A 22172-nucleotide genomic window follows, 5' to 3' on the forward strand; every position below is an offset into this window, starting at 1 on the left:
AAACTGTGTTTTTTTTTATTCAGCTCTGCATGTTCCTCAAAGCTGGGAAGAGGATGACTTCAGCACAGAAAACATTTAGTTTCAGCCATTTTTAGGATGAGTAACCGGGCACATTTATCGGTTCACTTATTTCTTCTTTTTTGGGCAAAAAACTCAATATGCAGCCACGGCCCGTGGAGGGAGTTTCGGTGGGGCAGAGAGGCGGGGCGGTGGAGGGGCAGGGTGGGGGGGGGGGGTGCGAAAAACTGGAGTATTGATAATTGAAGGTAAGTAAACAATTTGATTATTAAAACGAATTTCGTAGCGCGCCTGGCATCACAAAATGCGATGCAGGGTGCGCTCTTGATCCTGAGGTTCATTTCTGACCTGAGGTTTCTAGGCCACCAGGCAAGGTATCTTTTCCGAAGATTACCATTTTATTATTATCTATGTTAAGCTTGAGGCAGTTGGACTTCATGTAGGTGGCTACTTTGGTCATGCACAAGTTGAAGTTGTTCTTTGTGCTGTGTGCTTTGTCTGAGACAAAGGGCATGGTGAAGTCCTTAATGATTGCCAACATTTCTTTGCTGCTGTTGGAGCTCACTCACCTCCTCCATTCTAGTTGCTTGCTGCTCTGTACCATCTGGCCTGTGTTTGTGTTCTTGCGAATCGGCTTCTTATCCCAGGGCCAGGTTCTTAGCACAGGCTATGATCCAGTCATTAAAGTTGTTGATGTCACTTGATAGGTGACCTGTGGCTCAGAGGATGGAAGCTCACTCCACCTCTGATAGGTTGTTCCAGCCACAGCTTGTTGGGCCTGTTATGATAGTTTTTCTGTGATGGAGGATATTGATTGGAAAACTGACACTGGCATGGCCGGTCCAGGTGAAAGTTGCAAGTGTGCTAATTATGATGGGGTTGAATGAGGTGCAACAAGGGCCAGGATGTGTACCGCAGCATGGGTCGGGCTGAGTTGTGTTTGTTGAGTCTGGGGTTTCTGACGATTTCAAGCAGTGTAATAGAGTTGGGGTAGTTCAGGAATTCTAGGTGAAAGTTGAGGTCTTCTAGGAGGATGTGGGCACTGGATTTGATTACTAGTGGGGTGACAAAGTCTGTGATGATGCTGATGAAGTTTACTGGGGGTCCTGGTGGTTGGTATATTAAGTTTTAACCCAGGGTAAAGGCTGTGCAGTTTGAAGTTAGGGCGTTCCATGTAGACGGTTTCAGCTTCTATGGTGATGCTACAGCTGATAATATCCTTGAAAATTATGTTGATCCCTCCTCCAGGTCTGTGTTGGAGGTCATGCCTGACGATATTGTACCTGGCGGGTTGGCTAGGGTGATTTCCAGCATTATGCTGCAGCCAGCCATGCTTTGATGAGGAAAAGGAGGTCCTGGGCAGTATCGTCCAATAGGTCCCAGATATCCGTGGCATGTTTACTGAGTAAGTGGGTGTTGAGAAGCATGCATGATATTGAGGTTTGGATTGCGGCTTGATAAGAGGGAGCTGGAGCATGTTGGGTATTGTGTGTTGGGTGCTGTTGATTTGGCAGTGGTGAACGTAGAAACAGTGGTTGTGGTGGTGCAGGTCAAGTTGCAGGAAATGCAGGTGAAGATGACTTCTGTGTTGTGTTCTGCAGTGTGGCAGCAGTGCTCCCCGCAGCAACTGGGTTTGATGGCTTGGCGGAGTGTGGTGAGGTAGCAGTGGATCAGAGTCCAGTCACAGATGGGCACAGATGGACTTGCCTTTGGTGTGCCTTTCATGTGCCTTCAGCATTTCTGTACTGCAGCCACCATTAGGTGGGGCCTGAGAGGGGAGAGGAACACCTGGAGGGTCACAGCAGGCGGGAGAGCAGGAAGGAGAAGGAGCGAGGAGCAGAAAAAAGAGCAGTGGGGAGAAGGGATGGGAAGCAGAGAAGGTGGAAAAGGAGAGTGGACAAAGTCCACAGTGAGAAAATATTGGCATGCCATGGGCACAAGTGGAAAAACAAAGACACAATCAGAGGATCAAGGGGAAAATAGTGGCACACTCACAGGCACAATTGGAAAAACAGATGGAACAATAAAGCAAAACACTGGAACAAATGTCAAAATATTGTCAAAAACAAAGTCACAAAATATATAATTTTTTGGAAAGATTAATTTAAATTATTTGTTATTGTTTTTATTAAGTAAAAAATATTAGTTTCAAATTAAAAATCATATTTTATGAATTAAATTATTGTGTTCATGCTAATTCATATAGCAAAGATTATTCCATTGATACATTTTTTATACCTATTTTAGGCTTGTATGTTTTATTCTTATAAAATATTTTTTTATTAATAGGAAACACTAAACTTTACTCCCTCCCAGATTTCAATGCCTTCTGACCCATGCACCACACAAATATATGTTAATTCCTAAAAAGTTAAATGAAATTATAAAAAACTGTATATGCTTAAAGATCTATGTCAATTTTTTACTTTTAACATTTAAAAAACATATTCGTGAGGATATCTATTTGCATTTTATTTTCTGATACGTTAATGTCTATAAAAATGACATCTTTTATTAAAGATTCATTAAAAGATACATATATTTTAATTGTATAAACATATTTTTTTTATTTCGCAACTTTTTAAACGCGTTTAATATATTTAAGATATATATTCTTTATTTTTTATTTTCTGGTTTTAAATGTTATTTATGTTTTTTACTCTAGATATTGTTTCACGTTAAATATTAGTGTATGACTATATTTTGGATTCAATATCTTTGTTGTTTTAATTATTGATGTGGGGTTGTCGATATTATGGATGCCTAATTTTGACAATTATTTTGTTATCACATTCAGTGATAAAATCTATATAAATCCGTCATATCCATAAATCGTATTTGCAGAGTATTGTTGCTTAGCTCCAACGAGTGGAACATGTGCCCAGTTTTAGTATCTTCATTTCAGCAATTGAGCTTAAATAAAGCCTGATTCCGGTTCCCGATTACATTTCCAAAACTGTTTGCCATTACAGTGAGCAGACAAGAAGACATATGCAGGGGTGAACAGCAGTGCGTATGGGGGAAAAGCTTTTTATCTCAAGCACACTCTGGCTGCAAAATAAGTGCCTTATTTCATGGACAATCAGTAATTTAGCAAGTGCTAGAAGAAAACTGAGCACAGCTGAATTCTCACTCTTTGCTGCCAGACTTAATAGTCCATCTGTAAAAGCAAAAAGATACTTAGCAAGTGGTGACAGACAGATATTAACTGTGAAATGAAAGAGTTTATGACTTTCTCAAGATATGTAGCTTTATAGGTCTATGCATTCTCAGTGGGAATTTCAAGTATGTGTAGTAAATATTGTTAATTATAGACATTTCTGTAGTGCACAATGAAACTGTTTTGAAACTCATATCATTGAGTAACAAGACCTTTTTATGTACATGAGATTAATGAAAGATTGAGTTCAAATCAGAAAGAATGTAAACGTATTCCTTACTGGCTACAAGCAGCTGTTTGCAGCGGGTGCATAATTCATTGGCTTAGTTTATTATTACTTTAAATTGCTGGCTGGACATGGATCTCCTCTACGAAGCTATTCACACTCTGAGTCATCTTAAATAGAGATACAAATCTGCGACCTGCATGGTACACACTTTGTTTTAAAGCAGGCAAAGTTGCAAGTCATGCTCAAACACTGGACCGTGCAAAGACATCGAAATACAGGCATTAAAAGATTCTTTTTGCAGTAATAAATGTATAGGAAAAAAAGAAACTACATGTTAGAAATGGGGTTTCTGGTTGGCAGAGGTATGCACCCAGTCGAAGCAGGATCCACCACTCTAGTCAGAGCAGAGCATCACTACCTGACCACACCCGCTGCTTATTTCAAGTAGCAATGGTATTTCTAAGGTCACTGGCATGCAAAAATACCACTCTCTCTCTCTCTCACACACACACACCCACACACACAATGAAAACACCACAAAAAGATCCCACACAGGTTTAGAAAATTAGAGACTATTTATCCCAGTAATACAAGACCAAAATGAAAAAATTCCAATAAGTAGAACTGGAGTTAAGAATTTTTAAAGAAGAAACCAAAAATAGTGCTTAGAAGTCAATAGTGCTAAGGGGTTACTTGAGGTAGCAGTAGACCGGGGTAAATCTAACGTTCATGCCGACCGCGTTGAAAGGCAGGTCGGCTACAGCACTCAGACAGGTCCCACAGATATGGATGGAGCAAGCGTAGAAGTCTCGATGCTAGGAGTCGCAGCGCCATCATCGATCCTGTGGATGGAGGCCAAGAGTGGGCATCGAGCTGCGCAGTCCGTCGAGACAATGTTGTCGATCAGTTCCTGTGTGGAGTCGAAGGGCAATGAGTTGGTTTCGATCAGCGCAAGTGCATCGATTTGGGTTCAAAAACAGCTGCAGAACCAACTTCTGGCCCACAACTGGAGGCGGCACCTCAGGCAAGGGAAGGAATCACAGATGGCAGAATCCAGTACCAACAGCAGAATGGAAAGGGGCGACCACTCGGTCCCCCCGAACGTATGGTTGGGGGCCCGGATCCCCCCGGGAAACCATTTTGGGCGGGGGGCGTGTCAGGGCTGGTATGCCCGAAGCGGCGTAGCCAGGGCACGCCTTCTTCCCGCCCAAGAGGGGTTGTCCTAGACACCTACACCGATGGCCACGCCCAGGAGGCGTATCAGCAGAGGGTTCACGCCCTCCGGAAGACGGATAAAGAGAGTGGGAATCCGAAGTAGCATCCTCTTGTTCCTGTGCTTGGAAGCTGCACCCACTCGTTGCACGTGAGCCCTCGACGGAACAAGGAGCAATTTTGAGAACTTGTAATTCTTGTGTTTCTCTTTCAGCGACTTCGAGGCTCAGGGTTCAGGACCGGATTGATCGACGTAGATCGGATACTCGATAATATTGCCTGGCAAGGAGGCAGGAAAGAAGTCCGGAACCGACCAGATGCTTCGCATGCTGGTAAGAGATATGGCGAACATGAAGAAGCAGATGGCTGCGATGAACAATCCGGGTAGACCGAAGAAGGTAATAGGCCCGGCATTGCCGAAAGTTGCCCCCGAGGGTAGGGGGAAGCGGGTTAGGAATAGGCCGGCAGGGGGGGAGGTCCCGGTTCCCGAGGTTCCCCCGGCGACCCCGGCCAGTCCGGTCGAGTCTCCGGTACCAATCCCAGACGCGGGTCAACCGATTCCGGTTGTTGTTACGCCCGCCAACGAGGAGGATATGCCTCCAGAATTAGCCGCTCAGCTGGCCGCATGGCTCGGCAAAAAGTCAGGGGGTGCTACAGCGCCTGAAGATACGGCCGAAGAGGCCAAATTACTAATGCAGCAGTTACGGCAGTTTAGAGCTGCCGCAAAGGCGAATCTCCCTCTTGTCCCCCCACAGGTAAGCAGGCATTGCCAATGGCGGGGGAGGGGTCGTTGCCCTCAAGACGGGAGAAGGTGGTTCAACACATACCGTTGGCCACGAAAAAATTGATATGGGCTGATAAGTATGTAAATATGTTTTCCCTGCTGACTGACCATCACGAAATGGAGTATATTAAGACACAGAAAGATTTGTGGCACCCGAGTGTATGGCGAGCAAAAATGGCGGGATTCAGGGTGGATGAGACAATCACAAATTGGGCCAAGGCCTTTGCAATGTTTACTGCAATCATGGGGGAACGTAGACCTGAGGTTCTGTCCGAATTGTCTTGCTATCAAACACGAATACTGGATTTATATGAAACGTATGAGGGCAATGACTGGATGGGGTACGATATGAAGTTCCGTAAGGCCAAAGAGCACGATTCATCTCTGACGTGGGATTGTCTCGACTCAATTTCTTGGCAGAAGCAGCTACTGCCGGGCGCGGCGAAGTCGTCCTCGCTAGGTGGTAATGGGTCGGAGCCTCCCCGCTACCAGTCCCCGGTGCCCTTTCGAGCGGGCCCCGGTGGCGACCGCCAAGCAAGGACTGGTGGGAAGGGGGGTAAGAAAGGGGTCTGTTGGAATTTTAACAGGGGCAATTGCAGCAGGCCACAAGGGGCATGTAGATTCAGACATGCATGTGCGGGGTGCGGGAACTCCTCACACCCCGAGAGTTCTTGCAGATCCAGGAATAGTGGGACGGCAGGTAGCGGAGGGTCCAAACAAGATTGAAGGGGGCCATTTTGTACCGCTACCTACCCCCGTTGATATCATGGCAATGATCCCTTGGCTAAATTAATACCCTGATCATGTCTCCGCCGGGGTGTTGAGGAATGGCTTCCTATATGGCTTCCGCATCCCGGCGGGGGATTTTCGTGGGGAGCCACTTTGTAGAAACCAACTGTTGGCTCAGCATAATCCAGTGGTTGTGGAGGGGAAGATTGCAAAAGAGGTTGCCCTTGGCCGGGTTGCTGGCCCATATAGGCACCCGCCAGTAACGGATTTCATCTGTTCCCCGTTAGGAGTGGTTCCCAAGAAGGACCCGGGGGAATTTAGGCTGATTCATAACTTGTCCGCTCCAAGGGGTCTCTCGGTGAACGATGCGATTGACCCGGGAGTTTGTTCGGTGCGGTACGCATCTTTCGATGGTGCAGTCACTATGCTAAATCGCCTGGGGCCCGGGGCGCTGATGGCGAAGTCAGATATCGAGTCGGCGTTCCGGTTGCTCCCGGTACACCCACAGGATCAGCGTTTGTTAGGCTTTGTGTTCCAAGGACCTTATTACATGGATAGATGTATGCCAATGGGCTGCTCCATCTCTTGTGCTTATTTTGAGAAATGTAGCTGTTTTTTGGAATGGGCATTTATCAGAGCCACTGGCCATAGCCATGTTATGCATTACTTGGATGATTTTTTGTTCTTGGGGGCAGCCGGCGACACAAACTGTGCACGGGCGCTGCAGGATTTCTGCTCCCTCATGAAGGGATTCAGAGTGCCATTGGCACCAGGTAAGACGGTTGGACCATCCACTTCACTTGAGTTTCTGTGAATTGAGCTCGATTCAGTGGAGGGATGTTTCCGTTTGCCAGTAGGGAAAGTAGCGAAATTCAGGGCTTCCCTCGAACTGTGCCTGATCAAGGAGAAAGTTACCCTCCATCAGTTACAACAAGCAATTGGTCAGCTTAACTTTGCCCTAAGAGTAATACCAATGGCCCGCCCCTTTTCCCGCTCTATAGCACAAGCGATGGTTGGTCTCAAGGAAGGACACCACCGCACGAGACTGTCTGCAGAGGTTCGCCAGGACATGCGCATATGGTTGGCATTTCTGGTGGATTTCAACGGTCGAGTGGTGTGGAACAAACCGCCAGCGTCTTCGGACGAGCTGGGGTTGTGGACCGACTCTGCGGGGAGCGTGGGATTTGGCGCCATCTTTGGTAATCGATGGTCGGCGCAAACATGGCCGACGTGGTGGCACACCAGCGGCCTCACAGGTAACATTGGGTTCCTTGAGGTATTCCCCATTTTGGTGGCTCTGATGGCATGGCCGGAAGAGTTCAGAGATCGCTCTGTGGTATTTTGGTCCGACAATATGACTGTCGTTGAATGTATAAATAATCAGGCAGCACGCTGCAAGTGGCTATTGAGATTACTTAAGGAAATTGTACTACTTTGCATGAGACTGAATGTGCAATTCAGGGCGAAACATGTGCCGGGTGTACTGAATCAGGCTGCTGATGCACTCTCTCGTTCACACATGCAGGCTTTCAGGGGTTACCTACCTTCCGCTGACCTAACGGCGGCACCATTTCCCGAAGCACTCTGGTGCCCCGGATTGCAAGACCTCGTGGCAGCAAGCTTAGCCCCCAGGACGAGGAAGGCATACGAAGGAGCGTTTCGTTCCTATTGTGCATTTTTTGGGTCCGGCAGGGGAGGACACATGGGGTCGGGAGGATTGCTTCCTGAGGTTTCTAGTAGCATTACACAGGGAAGGCCGATCGGTAGCGACGGCCAATAGGCACCGGGCCGCCATTTCATTCATGGCGCAGGCACATGGTATCAAGGACCCGACATTGCCCTTTGTGGTAAGGAAGGCCCTGCGTGGGTGGCAACGCATGGAAGGTCGTTCAGTAGACGAGAGGCGCCCGATTGGGTTAGAAAGGTTGTCCCTGCTCATGTCAGCTCTACCTAGGACATGTTCCTCCCATTTCGAGACAGTTCTGTTCCAGGCCGCTTTCGCATTAGCATTCCATGGGGCTATGCGGGTGAGCGAACTGGTTGCAAAGAATAAGAAAGATGTAGGGGGAGGCCTGTGTCGGGATCACATCCTGATTAGGGGTGATTCAATGGTAGTCACAATAGCCAAATCTAAGACTGATCAGAGGGCTATGGGTGACAGTATTGTTGTCCAGCGCATGCGAGGGTCTCCCATGTGCCCGGTAAGGTGCGTTGAAGAATATTTGGCACGAAGGGCTGATACATGGGGGGAGCCTGCTGAGACACATTGATGCCACCCCACTGACGAGGTTTCAGAGGGTGTTAGCACTGGCAATCGCAGCAGCGGGCATGGACCCGGGCGATTTTGGGACCCACTCCTTTAGGATTGGGGCTGCTACGGAGGCTACAGCCAGGGGTCAGAGTGCTGAAGAGGTGAAACAGTTAGGACGATGGCCCTCGAATTGTTTTAAAAGATACGTGCGATTGCACATGTTGTGAAGTCAAGTTACATGCACTCACGCTTCTTGTCTTCTGTTTGATTTACAGTTTCGCGAGCATACTATGCGGGCGGAATTTTCAGTCGACCAGGCACCAGGGGACCAGCGGTCAGAGATCACCGGCTGAGGAAAGAGTGGTGTGGGTCGTGGGCCACTCATACGTGAGGCGGGCCGGGGACGTATTCAAAGCAGGTGACGCGACTCACGCAGCTGGGGAATACGGGTGCAGAGTGACCTTCCACGGAAGGGGCGGGCTCTGTATTGACCAGTTTGAATCTTTTTTCGAGGAACTCTTAGGGCGGCAGAGGTCACCGCCATCTGTAATCATAGTACACCTGGGGGGCAATGACATGGTTACACTCGGGAGACGAGTACTACTCGAGCGAGTTTTGTCTACTGTTAGTTGGCTTGCGAGAAGGATCCCGGGGTGCACGATAGCATGGTCCCACATGATTCCCAGGAAGGTATGGCGGGGGGGCCTTTTCGGTGTCAGCTCTGAACCATTCGGTTAAAAAGGTCAACAACAAACTTGGTAGGTTGTTTCGCTCAGCGCAGTTGCACAGTATTCCGCATGGATGCATTCGGGGGGATCACATGTATCTAGAGGATGGGGTTCACTTGTCCCGGGAGGGGAATGTTTTACTCATAGGAGACTTCATAGCTTGGCTAAGGGGTTTGAGGAAGCATGACCTTTAGGAGGAGTGTGGGGGGGCCGGATAGCCGGTCAACTATCCGGCCTGTGGCGGTAAGGTCATGATCGGTGAGCAGTAATTTCAAGGTCCCTAGAGAGGGGCGCCACCCAATATGGATGGGAGCGCCCGGGGGGAGGTGGCCATTGGCCCCTCCCACGGGGAGGTGGCACCCACTAAGTATGGGTCGCCTAAGGGAAGACGGCCATAGGCCCCTTCCAGGGGAGGAGGGGGCTATATGCACCTCCTACGAATTTCCTGGGGCCCGGATATCCGCGACGGCGGATGTGATAGACAGTGTGGGGTGGGAGGGGAGTCCACGCTGCCTTCTTACAGGCACCTCACACGGGTCCTCGGACGACCTCTAAGATGGCGTCGAGTTAAATGGGGGGCCCCGCACTACAAGGGAAATTGGAGTTGGCACAGAGGGTACAGTCCTCGGTGCGGCCGCCACTCACACCGTGAGGGCAAGAATTTTGGTAGTAGGGATCTGACACCGGTTGCGACCTTGCCGTTAATGCTAGGATGTACAATTTTAATTTAGAAAGTATGCATTGGCAGGATGTTAGACTCGGCTAGGAAAACCTTTGTACTAGAGATTTGTTAAGGTTAGCCAATAGACATGTCTTCATCGAAATGTAATAAATGAAAATTGTACATGATATGAAACGTTATTTTAATGTTTTAATTTTGTTTCATATTTTAATAAATACGGCCGGAAGGGTGACTCCCTCTCGCCTTCCAAAAGTTCAGAACTGCGTCCGTCTTCCCATCCTTGGGGATTTGTGTTGGGAGGGGGTAACAGGCATCCCGGCCATATGGAAAGGGGCGACCACACGGTCCCCCCGAACGCATGGTTGGGGGCCCGGATCCCCCCGGGAAACCATTTTGGGTGGGGGGCGTGTCACGGCTGGTATGCCCGAAGCGGCGTAGCCGGGGCGCGCCTTCTTCCCGCCCAAGAGGGGTTGTCCTAGACACCTACACCGATGGCCACGTCCAGGAGGCGTATCAGCAGAGGGTTCACGCCCTCCCGAAGATGGATAAAGAGAGCGGGAATCCGAAGAAGAATCCTCTTGTTCCTGTGCTTGGAAGCTGCACCCACTCGTTGCACGTGAGCCCTCGACGGAACAAGGAGCAATTTTGACCCACCCACCAGACCCTTATAGCATGGCTAGTACTGCAATAAAGGAATTCTCGTCTTGATAACATCTTCTTCCCTTTGTTTAGCAGGATATGAAGGTCCAGTTAGTGATATGATGAATGTCTGAATGTACTGTTTTCGTAGCATTGACAAATATTGCAATTAAACAGCGTAATTTTTCTCCTTCGTAGGTAATCAATGTCGTATTTATTTTTTGGTCGGGCGGTAAGGTCATGATCGGTGAGCAGTAATTTCAAGGTCCCTAGAGAGGGGCGCCACCCAATATGGATGGGAGCGCCCGGGGGGAGGTGGCCATTGGCCCCTCCCACGGGGAGGCGGCACCCACTAAGTATGGGTCGCCTAAGGGAAGACGGCCATAGGCCCCTTCCAGGGGAGGAGGGGGCTATATGCACCTCCTACGAATTTCCTGGGGCCCGGATATCCGCAACGGCGGATGTGATAGACAGTGTGGGGTGGGAGGGGAGTCCACACTGCCTTCTTACAGGCACCTCACACGGGTCCTCGGACGACCTCTAAGATGGCGTCGAGTTAAATGGGGGGCCCCGCACTACAAGGGAAATTGGAGTTGGCACAGAGGGTACAGTCCTCGGTGCGGCCGCCACTCACACCGTGAGGGCGAGAGTTTTGGTAGTAGGGATCTGACACCGGTTGCGACCTTGCCGTTGGCCCTTAATGCTAGGATGTACAATTTTAATTTGGAAAGTATGCATTGGCAGGATGTTAGACTTGGCTAGGAAAACCTTTGTACTAGAGATTTGTTAAGGTTAGCCAATAGACATGTCTTCATCGAAATGTAATAAATGAAAATTGTATATGATATGAAACGTTATTTTAATGTTTTAATTTTGTTTCATATTTTAATAAATACGGCCGGGAGGGTGACTCCCTCCCGCCTTCCAAAAGTTCAGAACTGCGTCCGTCTTCCCATCCTTGGGGATTTGTGTTGGGAGGGGGTAACAGGCATCCCGGCCATATTGCAGGAAGTCAATTATGACCCCAAGACTTCAGAAGACAGGAGGAAAGCCCTTGGAGTCAATCTGGGATCAAGTGTGATGGGTTCTTCCTTGTCCTCAGCAGAGCAGAGATCAACAGGCATCAGGGGTAGCTCAGCACAGCAGTGAAGCAGTTCCTTAGAACAGTCAGTCAAGCAGAGTGACAATTCTCGCAGCATGGCAGTCCCTACTTCTGGTAAAGTTCTTCACAGGTACAGTACTGTACTGATTTGGTAGGGTCAGAAACCCAGTACATATACCCAGATGTGCCTTTGAAGTGAGGGGGACTTCAAAGCAGCTCCTTGAAGTACACAGGTCCACTCTCATCTCAGCCCTGTCTGCCAAGTTGTGTGTGGGGCTAATCAGCCGCTTGAGTTGGGACAGGGTACAGCCTATTCAGATGTAAGAGTCAGCTCCCTCTCCCCCTTTCTGTCCTGGAAGGCTATCAGAATGCAGATGTGTCCTCTGTCATACCCACTCACCCTTCCTGTGTGTGTGGCTGTCTAGAGGGAAAGCACAAAGTGTAGCTTTCACCCAGCCCAGACATTTATTGGAGACAGCCAGGCTAGAGACACACAGTTCAACGTTAAGAGCAGAAAAATGTGCACTTTCTAAAAGTGGCATTTCTTAAATAGTAATGTCAAATCCAACTTTACCACTGAAGAGGATTTATCATTACCATTCCAATCATTTGGAACATGATTTAGTTACTCCTTTCTAATCAGGAAGTACAGCTTAAAAAGTGCTTTAAGGATTCCCAATGCTAGCATAAAGAATTTAGCTGTTTGTCACTACCAGGACTTGTAAAAATTAAAAGTAAATTTCTTACATTTTACTTACATAGCACCCTGCCCTTAGGGTCACTAAGGGCCTACCTTAGGAATCATCTATGTGTAATACAAGGGGAGATTAAGGCTTGGCAAGTGGTTTCAAATGCCAAGTGAAGGTGGCAGTACACTGCACACAAGGCCTTGCTATTGCAGCCTGAGAAAGATTTGAAAGGCTACTTGTGGGGGTGGCACAACCAGGACTGCAGGCCCACTAGTGTAAGAAAAGTCCATTATCCAAGAAAAGCACGAAGACAAAGTAATGAGCGACGAGGTTTATTTGTACGTCTGCTCACAATTAAGTCCAGTTCAGTAATGCCCAACTTCCCTTACAACAACCCCCAACAAGATTCCAACATATTTAAATCATAACATACTGTACTACATTCCCACATGACACGAGCCAGTCACGTGCTGTAACAAGGAATCACGCTTGTGAACGCTCGCATCCACATAAACTGTTTCCAACAGACCTTCCCCCCTTGAAATGAAAAGAAAAAGAAAACAAAACAAAAAACAATAATGCTATGATTAACAACAACATAGAATTAATTCATTACAAAATCTTTATACTTAACAGGAAGACAATGAGTGTGCGCAATCCTAGAATTTCCAGGATTGTCATTGGAATAAGTATGGTTCCCTTGGTCACCTTGTTGCCCAAGATCCAAGAACACATTGCTGTCACAGTCTTCTTGACCAGGGCTAATCCCTGTAAATACAGAGATTCTGTTTAAATTCCAAACAGAACTGCCATCAACTCTAACAGCATTCTTGAAAACATCAATCACTTTTTTAGGACTTGACCACATGGGAAAACCTTTACTTACACCTTCTTTTTTCTTTATGCAAACTAAATCACCAACATTTATCATGCGATTAGTTGTAGAACCGATTTTTTTCTTCATAAAGTATTTCATTTTATTTTTATATAGTTCAACTCTGCGTTGGACTGCCTCAAAATCTACTTTCAAGAAATTATCAGACCCACTTATATTTTTCTTCAACCACCAAGGTGCCAATCTGGTACTAGGTCTGCGCCCTCTTAAAAGTTCAAAAGGACTGACTAAAGTCTCATGGAGAAGTCCTATACGCCAAAAGCATGGACTGTAGAGCATTTCGCCAATTTAAACCACCCTTAATAGACAGTTGAATAGCCTTCTTAATCACACAGTCGAACCTGTCAACCTGACCATTGGTCTCAGGATGGAAAACAGCAATTCTCCTGTGAGTAATTCCACATTTCACCATAAAATCTTCCATTTCTATGCTGACAAACTGGGGACCATTATCAGTTACAACTTCTTGGGGAATCCCCTCCCTGCAAAAAAACTCATCTAAGAAATCAATCACATTGCAAGAAGTGACATCCTTAACCATCTTGACCTCAGGCCATTTAGAGTAGTAGTCTATAAGAACAATGCCAAAAGCTTCCTGCTTCGGCAAACTACTAAATGGATCAATGATGTCTAAGCCAAGTTTACGCCAAGGACCAAGAGGTAAATCAATAGTATGAGGTTCAGGACGTAGAGCCACAGCAGTTTTGTCACTATTTGAACAATGAATACACAAACGTACAAAATGATCCATACAAGAGTCAATGCCTGGCCACCAAAATGACTCCTTCACACGTCTTCTGGGAAAAGATATCCCTAAATGCCCCTCATGAGCAATCCCAAGAATGATATTCCTGAGAGAGAAAGGCGATATAATTTTGTCCCCCCTCAAAACTAAACCATTCTCCGCAGCAAGTTCTTCCTGAACTTTAAAACAAACCATCATATCCCCAGATAACTTCCTCTGTTCTGGCCAACCTTGTGCCAAATACTTCTGAACATTGCACAATTCTAAATCTTTTCCCATTTCCATCAACCAAACATCTTCTTGTAAATTTGACTGTTCACCATACACTAAGTAAACGTCACACATGGTGAAAGACACTTAACAAACTTCATCTCGGGCCATATCTGACATTTTAATAGGAGAAGTTAGTCTGGACATGCAGTCTGCATGTACATTAGCTTTAATTTAATTTAATTGTGGGTTTCTAACGCGCTAGAATCGACTCCCAAAGGAGTATCTCTGCGCAATAGACCGCTGGGGAACCCGTCCTGGCTTTCCCAGTGAGATGGTCCCTACTGGGTATCTCCAAGGTGAAACCAGGCATCCCTGGCGTATGTGGGGGGCCGTTGTGGAGATGAGGCAAGCTAATGCCCGGAGTTGCCAAGTGTGATCCCTGGTTAGAGTAGGCACCGAGGTGAGAATTATCGAGTCCGCTGACCCTGGTCCACGACCCTGCCGTGTCAGGAATCGAACCCTGGTCCCGGGCCGTCCTCTGCTCCCGGGTCAGCCGCCTCTAACCAGTGAGCCACACCACTCCACTGCTTTACCTTGAACATACTCAATCTGAAAATGGAAAGACTGTAATCTAGAAGCCAATCTTGCAAGGCGTGCCAACATGGTACTGCCTCCACCCAGAGCCATTAGAAAGACAAGAGGTTTATGGTCCGTTTTTATGATAAACCTTGTGCCCCACAAAAAAGTTCTAAAATGCTCAGCTCCCCAAACACACGCTAACAATTCCCTTTCTATAACGGAATTATTTTTCTCCGCATCTCACAAAGCTCTTGAAGCATACGCAACCACCCACTCTTTCTCATTATCTCTCTGCAAAAGGACTCCTCCCAAACCAGTACTACTAGCGTCTACCATGACAATGCATTTTACTCCACACACAAAAGGTTTCAGACACGGCGCATTCACAATAAATTATTTCAATTTCCCAAACGCCTGACTCATATCATTGGTCCAAATAAATTTAGCGTTTCTTTTTAACATACATCTAAAAGGAACCACCTTTGAAAAAAAATTGGTATGAATTTCGCGTAGAATTCAATGAGACCCAAAAATGCTACAAGTTGTTCTTTGGAAGAAGGTAGAGGAGCATTTATAATACTTTCAATGTGATCACGTTTTGGCTTAATCCCCATTCCACTAATAGTATGCCCAAGATACTCTACCTCCTTTTGCCTAAATTTGCACTTGTCAAGACGGAGAGTGAGACCCTTTTTTGACAAAGCAGCAATTACACCTTCCAGATTAACATCATGTTCCTCATCATTTTTACCGTACACAAGTATATCGTCCTGAAATGCCACAGCACCTTTTATTCCTTCCAAAGGGTCTCTCATGAGTCTTTGGAACACTGAAGCAGCACTCGCCAGGCCAAACGGCATGCAACAAAATCTGTAAAGACCCTCAGGTGTGATGAAAGCGGTGATGTTTTTAGATTCCTCAGAGAGGACAACTTGATGATGAGCACTGGCCAAATCGACACGGGAAAATACTTGATCACCCGCTAAAGTAGAGACCATCTCATGAAGGTTGGGTAAGGGATGGGAATATACCCAAATGGCATTATTAACACTGCGAAGGCCCACACATAACCTAAGCTCGCCTGAGGACTTAATGGAAATTACAATGGGAGAAACCCAAAGGGACGATTTAATAGGTTCTATGATATTCTTCTGGCATAAGTCTTTAAGCATATCTTTCAATTTGTTCCTGTAGGTAAGAGGAACGTTCCTTACTTTATGACGAACAGGGACAACGTTATCATGTAATCTGATGACATGTTCAAAACCTTGATAACGTCCAAGGGTGCAACTAAAAACACTTGGAAATGATTTCCTTAAGTTATTTACCAATTGGGAATTATCCTTGTCGGGAATACCATGGGGCTCCACAACATAAACTGGAGGATCAGCTCTAGGATCAAGTTTAATCCCCAGTTGATGTTGGTGCGGCCACCCTAGCAGTGATAGCCCTGATCTTGCTACATAAATCTTCCCAACGGTATGACGGCCAGAGAATAGTAAATTGGCAGTAAAAAAACCAACTAGATAAATTTTGTGTCCTGTATAACCTCCAGGAGATACATCAGGCAAAGAAAGTATTTTGTTAGGCCACTTATCATGAAAAACATTCAAAGAAATAATGGTATACCATGCACATGAATCTACGAGAAATTCTAAGTCAATGCTATCAACAGTTATTAAACAGGAAGGAAACTTAGTACAGTCTCCATTCTCACACACATTAATGACAGTATTAACTTGATACTCGTTCTCATCATATGGAGTGTCATTATCACAAAAATTGTGGATACAATTCACTCTCTTAGGCATGGATCTACAAAATCTCCCAAAATGACGTTTCTTGTTACATTTTGAACAAGTTTTCCCTATTGCAGGACAGTTGTTACAGTTAGCTAAATGTCCATCACTTTTGCATCTAAAACAAAGTAACTGGGAATTCTTTTTTTAATAATTCAGACTCCTGAATTTGCTATCAACTTTTGGAGAATTGTCACTTTTCTGTAAATAATTTTTCTTTAGTCTATCAGATTCTTTAGGGACATTAAAGACATCATTTTTATCATTCCCTCTAATTTCTTTTACGACTTTTTCAGAATGTTCAATAGATTTGGCAATATCAATGGCATTATTCAAGGACATATCAGACGTGGTCCAAAGTCGTTCTTGTACTTTTTTGTTATTTGTTCTCAACAAAATTTGATCCCTTAAAACCTGTTCATATGAAATGTGCTCAAAATCACATGTAACAGCTAATGACGTTAGGGCTGAAACAAAATCTTCCACAGGTTCATCTGCTCGTTGTTTCCGTGAATAAAAAATAAACCTCTACATAACAATATTCTTCTTTTTACCATACCTCAAGTTCAATTGTGAAGAAGCGTACTCATATGCATTAAGATTTCCTGTATTAACAAGAGCCGGTAAAGTAAACATTTCTTTTACAGCAATACTACCTAAACAGTGTTTTAATAAAGAAAGTTTTCTGTCAGGTTCACATTCCTCCCCTTCCAAAACTTCAACATAAGCCAGAAAAACAGGCTCCCAGATTTTCCAGGGCATGGGAGGTTCTCCTGGAGACGATAGAAAAGAAGGAGGAGGAAGAATACCAGACATGGTAGGTCCAGTAATAAAAAAAACAATGCAGTAATAAAGGAAAATAAATAAATAAATAAGTAAATAAGAAATTGTATTCTGATTGTATAATTGTAAAACGAAAATATTAATGAGGCACGCGGTGTGCGTGTCACCAATGTAATAATTACCCCAAAATCCTTGAAGAACTGTAAGTATAATGTGAGGCACACGGTGTGCGTGTCACTGATGTATGTATCAACAACGAAGATCTCCTTGATGCGTCAAAATTACGATGCAATCTAGTTGCTCACGAAGAATAAACTATGAGATGTAATATTGCTAGGATACAGTAGTACTCAAACAAAATGGCGCCCACGTTGCGTGATGACGAAGCTGAGCATAGCAAACATCAATTACGATTGCTTCCGCGAACGCTGGCTCATCTGGAATTCCAGATCGAAGAGAAGCTACAACTCGCAAGCAACCAGTGACGCAATGGAACTTCTGTCCGGTTAAAAGATGCCGTCGAAGAAAGCGGTAGGATTTCCTTCTTCAATTAGTAACAAAGGCACTCATAAATAAAACAATCCTTCCAGAAATGATGCGCAACCCTTATGACTGTTGATCTACAATCCTCATCGGTATTTTCTCCAAGGCAGCAGTAAAACATACATAAGGCAAATAAAATTAGTTCTTAAAAAACAATTATAATAATAGTAGCAGTGAACGAATCCCACTCTCTTCGCCAGTGTAATGTCAATTCATGCGTTTCAATTCTTATACCGTAATAATATTTTCCAATTATTTTCTAGCCACACCCAGGGACATAGAGGCTTCTTTATAGTGGGCATCTGTCACAATAGGAATTCTCTACCAGGTAGGGGATCCACAACATTTATATGAACTGTTGCAGGAGCATCTTCATTGAAGGAGGTGAACCTCGCTCGAGCAAGCACAATATTTGATGCACCCACTTGGCAGAGTTTCTGGTTTTTCAAGAATAAATTCCTGAATTGGGAAATTTTCTCTGAAAATCAAAAAATCTATGACTCTGACCAGAAGGGAGCTTTCTCCTTATTCATGCAGGCCATTGAGCAATAAGTGGGCCCCTGTACACCATACCTCGCATGGGCATTGTAGTTGCATGGAACTCTACTGACAGGCTCCCTGCCCTACATAGAGCAGGGCGACTCTCACTGTGATTTCATGGCCCTGTGGCAGATGCATTAATCTGGAAGAGTATGAGAGGTACCCCTTAAACAAGGTCAAGGGAAATAGGGTCAACCAACCAATGTACAAAGAAAGAATTCCCTTGAACAGAGCTAGATAAACAAGGCACGAAAGTCAAAAAAACAATGAAAAGATTCACTAATGTAAAAAGAATTCTTAACAATTTATTGGAAATACAAATGTTAAAAAAGTGGACATACAAGAACCACTGTAGCAAAATTAAAAAAAACAACAATAAAACTGTTTGACATTCAATATTGACCAGCAAGATTGAAACATAAAGACAGAACACAGTGAGACATGAAGCTTGTACAGTACTAAATGTATATTCTAACTCTGTTTACAACACCTATGTGCAACTCAATGACAAAAGAGGTTTGCCTGAATTTTAAGCCACGAAGGCAGGAATATTGTTGGAATTGACCATCTTTTGTGTGGTAGTGCCCCACATTTTTGAGTTTGCTACCCTATTTTTTGCTGACTCTTTTGTGTTGGCATTATGTTCACTTTACTCCTGCGACTCAGCTGTATTGTCCATGGGCTCTCCCTTCCAAACATGGTATAAGTGGCATATACCTAATTGGCATATTTGATTTACTAATAGATCACTAGTAAATGTACTACATTTGCTCACAGCCTGCAATTTGGATGCTGTAGGTAGGATGCAGCACTTGTGCCACAAACTAAAGTAGCAGTGTAAAACATCTCAGGCTTGCCACTGCTGCCAGCAGTGAAGTTTTAAACTGCATGTCAACCTGGCAAAATAAAACTTTTTGCCAGGCATAAACTTTTCATTCTAATACTTATAAATCACTTTTAAGGTAAGCCCTAAAGGTTCATAGGGCAGGGTGCCTAATATTTAAAAATTAGGATGTATACGTAAGTTTTACATGTCCTGGCAGTGCAAAACTCCCAAAATTGTTTTTCATTGTAGCAAGGCTACCTCTGCCATGGACTTATTCCGGGTTACCTTATTACACTTAATAAGTGATACCTTCAGTTTGGGAGCAGATAGAATAATTCTTCTTCTCATTTGAATTGTAATTTAAAATACTCTTTAATGGTAATGCTGGATTTTAAATTACTGTTCTGAAAATGCCACTCTTAGAAAGTTGAACACACAAAAAAGTTGCCTTCCCATTATATTTGTAAGTTGTTTCAAAACATATAGTATTCTTCACTTTACTGCATATGCATGATAAATTGTTTTTAATCACATTCTATTCCATCATCAAATAAACATCTTATTACTCAGAATCACCACCTGATAGCTACATGTACTGCAACAGTGTTTATGAAAATGACATGAAAAATTACATTAATCTAACACACATTTTTTGAGTGTACATAAATATTGTTTCTGAATTGTGACTGTACAAACATTGCGACCATAAACATGGTGCTCAGTGAAGCAATCCACACAAGTGCATCGGATATACAGTGTAAAATAGATTTCCGGATCCTTTATAGGATGTAAATCAGGCCTTCAACATCAGTCCTAATATTTTTCTAGCATGTGGGTACTTTAATTACAATGTTTACAACCCACAACCTATTTAAAAGACATGGTAAAGGAGTCAGAAATGGTTAAAGGCGATGTACTCTATTTGGAAAGTTTAACCATTTCAATGGTTAACTTGATGGTAATTCATTCTGGGAGATTCCTCTTGGTCATGTAAATTTCAGCCTCTTATGATTCTGAGGAAACTTCAGGGCAGGGACTGATGATCCTTTAGGTAAGAACCTTCACTTTTAAAAAGTTGATATTATTGGGTGGACTGGGAATCTTTCTGCTATGATAGGGCTGAGACACCGGTCCAAGCGTTTCTATTGGTGTCCCAGGGTTACGTTCTACTGTCTCTGTGCAGTTATTCAGGTAGCCAAACTGTAGTTATCAATCTTCCTTCGTTCTTGCCTGATTCAGGATGATTCTAAACATGCAGCAGGTATAGCTGATAACCTCCAAATGATGAATGGAGTGTTTTTGCTTTGGTATTTGCAGGACACAATCAGTGCATGTTAATCTTCCCAGTCAGAAAGTTGCCATTTTCCTGCCTAAATGAATTGTGCCTTTCTTCCAGTGTCCAGAGTCAAATCACTATATTGGCTATCCATACGGAGGGATGTGTATTTCTTCCAAACAGAGGACAGAAGGACCTTGGGTTAGGGGAGGGTGTTTCTCTCCGATGCAGAATGGCCGGAGGGGTTGTACACAGTCATTACTTGGCTTCAAAGGATAGCTTGAGAGCTATGGCCACCTCCTTCCTTAGTTTTGATGCTAACTGCTCTGTCACTGGAAATTGTAGCCAAAGCTGGACCTGCCTGCCCTTTTTTACCCTAGACAGTTTAGGGGTAGACAAACAGAGTCACCCCCCCCCCACACAGTGATTGCCACTGGGTATAAAAGTGACACCCTCAGAACCTCTCCTGGACTTGTCGAAGATTCAGAAGAAGCACTGCCCAACTCTCTGAAGAAGAAAGACTAGACTTGTTTGCCTTGGACTCAGGATACCCAGAAGTTACTATAAAGGTCAGTTGACTAAGCTCCTGTTTGAGCTACAGGGACACAGCAGGCTTTCCGAAACCTTCCCTACAACTTCCCAGTTGACCAGAACCAACTGGACCTGCCTGGCCCCTGCAGCTGACCTCTTCTGGAGTGAGTTGTGACCCCCAGAAGGTACCTCAATAGATCCTGGAGCCTTTTTTTTAACTTTATTTACATTTTTATCTATTTCAAAACATTGTAAAGATATAGTCTGTTACAAATGGAACAGTATTCAATAACACAATACGTCTATGTCAACGCACATTACAATTGGCTGTCTACCCTGAAATTCTCAGATAATGGTGGCTGTCTGATGTACAATACACAGATCAGTGACTAAAGAGAGTATACCTCGACAATAATACCACACCCCGGCAATATGGATCGATACTACCTCAGTCTTTCATATACAGATAGAACCAATATAGAGACACTGTACAATTGCAATATAACAATAGGATGTAAAAGGTCTGCAGACAGGTAATTATCCCACTCCCTCTGGCACTATTCCCTGTTCCAGCAGTTGGCCTGAATCTTGTCGTAGTGTTTTGGATTTAGGACCAGTACGGGCCCCATGTGTCCATGGGGCGAGATGAGCTAGGCATCTCACTTGCGTACAGTTCACTGTTAACGTTACTTGCGGATTTACACCCCAAATGAATGGCCACCTCTCGCTTTGCTAGCAGTAAACCCAATGCTGCAAACCATCTGACTTTCCTTGGGAAGTTCACTGTATACCCCAGCAAGGCTATCTCGGGGTGGGAGTCAGGGAGAGACTGGTTATTTTTCCCAGTGTAGAATGTACGGTCTCCCAGTAGTGTTGCAGTTTCAGACATGTCCATGCGAGATGTGCAAAATCAGCTTGAGGAGCAGAGCATTTGCGACAGTTGGGGGATCTAGGGGGGTCTATCTTGTGGGTGAAGTAAATGTGGCATAAGAATTTGAAGTGCAGGAGATTGTGCCTATTGTTCAGTGAGACATCATGCATAACTGAGCAGCACTTGTCCCACTCTTCATCCAAAATTGTCGTTCCCAAGTCCATTTCCCAGGCCCTGCAAACTTTACTGTTGTCTATGTGTTTGAGGGCAGCGCATGCTTTATAGAGTTTCGAAATGAGGTGTGCCTTGTCTGCTTTTTCAATGACCATAGTGAACGGAGGGAATGAA

This window comes from Lissotriton vulgaris, chromosome 8 (genome assembly GCF_964263255.1).
Source record: "Lissotriton vulgaris chromosome 8, aLisVul1.2, whole genome shotgun sequence".
Classification (NCBI taxonomy): domain Eukaryota; kingdom Metazoa; phylum Chordata; class Amphibia; order Caudata; family Salamandridae; genus Lissotriton; species Lissotriton vulgaris.